Source organism: Rhinoderma darwinii, chromosome 2, assembly GCF_050947455.1.
Source record: "Rhinoderma darwinii isolate aRhiDar2 chromosome 2, aRhiDar2.hap1, whole genome shotgun sequence".
Classification (NCBI taxonomy): Eukaryota; Metazoa; Chordata; class Amphibia; order Anura; family Rhinodermatidae; genus Rhinoderma; species Rhinoderma darwinii.
This window is the reverse complement of record NC_134688.1, coordinates 425,742,153-425,746,807: the sequence shown is the minus strand read 5'-3', so window position 1 is coordinate 425,746,807 and position 4,655 is coordinate 425,742,153.

Genomic DNA, 4,655 nt, shown 5'->3' with positions numbered 1-4,655 from the left:
TCAACTATGATCGCCAGTGAACCTGTGGGTCTGGGTCTTACAACTATAATATGGATACTATAATGCAGCTATATTAGGACTCTGGGCTTGTAATGGGCTTTACTGACCCCATTTTTGCTAACATAGCGACAAATTAGCAAATGTGATTAGTATGACTACAATGTGTAATAGGATGATTTTTTCAATTATACTATGTAACGTTCACAGTATTATAACATAATAGTGCAGAGGGAATCATGAAAATAATATAAGATGAGACAAAAGTGTCAGAAGAAGATGTAACACATGGAAACTATGGGGAGAAGTTGAAATAGAATAGCAGATCTCACTCTGTGCGTCGGTCACTGCGGCCTGTAATGGTAAACACAGCAAGTAAGCAGAGAATATAATGTGTCACTTGGTATATTGGAATCTAACATTGCCTTTACCTTGGTGTAATTTGGTGTCTACAGTTCCTTAATGAACAGAGATGCTGGAACCTGTAAATGTAAGAAAAAAACCTACATGTTATCTGCTGAGCACCAAATATCTTTATTTTGTCCATCTGATCTAATGGATTGTATGTGATAAAGTGGTGGTGGCCAAGAAAAATCATAAACACTTTTCTGGTTGTACTGTTTCTTGTTCCAGATTTTTGCTTTGCTCATATATTACAGGCTGTATACTTATCACTGGTGCGAACATGCAAATCCCCTTACACAAAGCATGTCCCTACTCAAAGAAAAGATAGTGTAGAAAGAGCATACATGCACTCATGTCAAAAAAACATACAATCCTTTATTTAAAGGGGTTTTCCAGCCACTAAAAATGTATGGCCTATCCTCAAGATAGGCCATCAATAGCTGATCATGGGTCGATGTTCGACACCCCCTTCTGCACTAATTGTATCTGCGTCTATAGAACGCAGGTACAATTACATCCATAAGCGCTGAATGGCCGGGCATTACAATGACGATGATTGGCAGGGCTGAATGTCTTGCCCCGCCAATCAGTGACTTTCGACGACGTGCGCCACTTCTGTTGTTGAAAGGCCCTGATTGGCGGGGCAAGTCATTCTGCCCTGCCAATCAGCGCCTTTCAACGATGCAAGCTGCGCGATGACATCATCATGTTGCTTGCATCATTCAGCCCCAGCAGACCTGCTCAGAAGAGAGCGGGTCTGCATTGACACTGGACGGCGCGGGAACGGGATCAAGGTGAGTATGTAAAGTTGTTTTTTTCTTTAAAAAGTGTGTGTTGCATTATCTACAGGAGGGGAGGGAAGGGCCATATGTTGGGCACAATCTATAGAGGGCTATATGTAGGGAACTATCTACGGTGGGGGCTATATGGAGGGAGCTATATACAGGGGGGTTACGTGAGGCACTATATACAGGGAGGCTATATGTGAGGCACTATATAGAGGGGGGCTATGCTATATGTGGGGCACTATTTTCAGGAGAGCTATATGTGGGGCACTATCTACAGATGGGGGCTATATGTTTGGCACTATATAAAGGAGGGGCTATATGTTGGGCACTATCTACTGTGGGCTATATGTAGGGCACCATGTACAGGGGGCTATATGTGGGGCCCTGTATACAGGGGAATCTATGTAGGGCACTATCTACAGGGGGATCTGTGTAGGGCACAATCTGTGGGGTGCACTGTCTACAGGGGATCTATGGGGGCACTATCTACAGGGGGCTCTATGGGGGCACTATCTACAGGGAGCACTGTGTGTGTGGGACACAGTGTATGGTGCTATTATAATCAGAGACAGTGTATGGTGCTCTTATAATTAGATGTGCAGTTTATGGCACTATTATATTTATATTTAGGGCGTAGTGTGTGGCATCATGAAAATGTTATCTTCGTTTATAGGTGCAGAATTGTTTGAAAAGTGAGAAGCTGAAGACATCTGAGCGGCAAACTGCAGAAATGGGCTGTGGCCGGGAGAAGTCGTCATAGAGGTCTGGACCGGATGGAGAAGAAAAGAGAAACAGAACGACTTGAATCTGCGACGTCACCGGTGAGTCACTTAATATAAATGTTTATTCTGCCTCTAATCAGCACTGTAGCCACTGAATGATCTGCAGCGAGATGATGGGTGGTATGATTATTTTTTTTTTGTGAAACAGCAACTCCCAGCATATCCTTACCATTGTTTGGACCATGCTGGGAGCTGTCGTTTTACGTCATACAAACCTATATGTCAGGGGTTGCACTAAATTGAGCTGTATTTGTGTTGGTGTTGTATTTATGTACTGAGCTTGGTTCTGGGGCTAATTTCTCATTAAAGGATCACAGAGCGGGGCCGCTATCCTAAAGCGTCACATAGTCCTGCCTCCAAACCCACCTTTCCATGCTTGAATGACATCCCTCTGGCTGCACCGCGCATGCCAGTACAAGGCAACGGCACATCCACAAGGGTTGGAGGAGGCTGCTAATGATGTAGAACAGCCAGGGGGATGTCAATCAAAATCTGGGGGGTGCCATTTCAATTTTCGACCTCAGGCAGCAGAAAAGTTAGAATCGGCCCTGATGGGAGGTTCAGATTACGGCGTTTCCCCGGCCCCGCTGTACTCTTTATCTACAAGAGCTTGGCCTGCATAATAACAGAGACTTATTAATGCATGCGCTGATCTGTCCAGTCAGTGTAGGAGGCAGGCAAGTAAAGCGGGTAGTCTAAGTAAACAAACAACCAGCAACCAAGCAACACATGGGCAACACGGCGCAAAATGGGAATGCAATTGACGGTAAATAACAAATTTTGTTACTGAGATATGGTCAAAAAGTTGTGTTAAAGACTATGTATAGATTTGAAATAGTTTTTGTTTCTTTACAAAAAAAATAAGTCTATCAGTGTGTTTGGTGCAACTTTCTAAATATTTTAGAAAGCAACCAACATGACCGGGGTTTCAGGTGAGGAAGGGGTTAAATGTGTCTTGAAAGGAGCGGGAGAATGGAAGGGGTGGTGGCATAATGGGGGCGAGGTTAAGGAGGGCATATAGGGTGGGGAGCAAGCAGCTTCGCGCCATTCAGGAAAGGCAATTAGCACTTGTCCCGCCCTCCCTCCCTAATTTTCCATGTTTATGTTTTTGTTTTGTGAATTCTTAGTATTGCTGGTGTTTTTTCTTTTTGCAGGGATGATGGTGACCTTAAAGGTGTGAGTCACAGTGGCATTGTGGCGGATTGGGGGTCCTTGGAGATGGTGGTAAATTGAAGTGGGGGATTCATCATAGGTAGGGTCCCTAACAATTACACAATTGCTCATGGCTATGGGCTTATTTTGGGCTCCTGCTGGGTGGTGTCCCGGGGAGTGGTTTTCATCCTTGGCAAGCCAACTGAGGATTAGAAAGGTACCCCTGAGCCTGTAGGGAGACGGCTGGTGGTAAGTAGTTATACAGGTGGGCAGTTCGGCGCCAGATTTTGTAACTCCAAGGACCTCCCTTTTCTCGTTATATTTTTATTTATAAAGCATTGTTTATGTAAATATGTTAATAATAAAATGGCTGCCGTGGCCGAATTTATCCAACCCACTGTCTTTTGTGTGTTTTACTGGGATGGGTAAGTGGGAAGGAACGAGGTGGGGCCACAGGGTTAGATAAGGAAGGGGGAAGAAGGTGGAGGGGGTTAAGGGAAAGGTAGAAGGAGGTTAATATCGGACGAGCTCTGTAATCCCATGGTCATGCAGCTGCATTATATCTTGTAAACAGAGCAGCTGTATCTAGCGCTAAAACCTGTATCCATCAGGTCAGCGGCACTGCCACGCAGGAACGAGCTGTTACCGATCACATACAAGTTCATAACTTAGATGTGATCGATAACAGATGGATCCTGCATGTCAGAGACACGCAGGACCCACTGTCACTGAACCGACAATGCCGCTGACGGATTCAGGACTCGAGCTGATCTGTATACAGGATACAAGCAGCTGTATCTTAAAAAGTAAAAATAATTTTTTATAAAAAAGCATTTTAAAAGCTGCACCAAACACACTTATACACATTTTCATAATAAAAAAACGTTTTCAAAAACGTATATAGCCTTTAAATCAGCTGTTCCGCTGTTTTGAATGGGCCGCAGCGCTCGTACAAGTGCTGCTTCCCCTACATTTCCTTTACTGCTAACACTGTGAATTGCCGACACGCTTGTAGCAGCGGTTCACAGCCTTCTCCTATTTACTTCAACGGGAGAAGGTTGTAATACTGTGAACCGCTGCTACTGCTGTGTCAGCGATGCACAGGGTAAGCAGTGACCGGAATGAAGGGGAAGCAGCACTCATACGAGCGATGTGGCCTCTTCAAAACAGCTGTTCGGCAGGGGTCCCGGCAGTCAGACCCCGACCGATCAGCTGTTGATGGCCTATCCTGAGAATAGGCCATCAATTCCGAAATCTCCTTTAACCCCTTAGTGTCTAAGCCTGTTTTGGCCTTCAGGACCAGCCCCATTTTTGCAAATCTGACATGTGTCACTTTATGTGGTAATAACTCCAGAATGCTTTTACCTATCCAAGCGATTCTGAGATTGTTTTCTCGTGACATGTTGTACTTTATGATACTGAAAAAATTTCGTCGTTAAATTCAATATTTATTTGTAAGAAACGCCAAGATTTAGAGAAAATTAGCAAAAATTAGCATTTTTCTAAATTTTAATGTATTTACTTGTAAAAC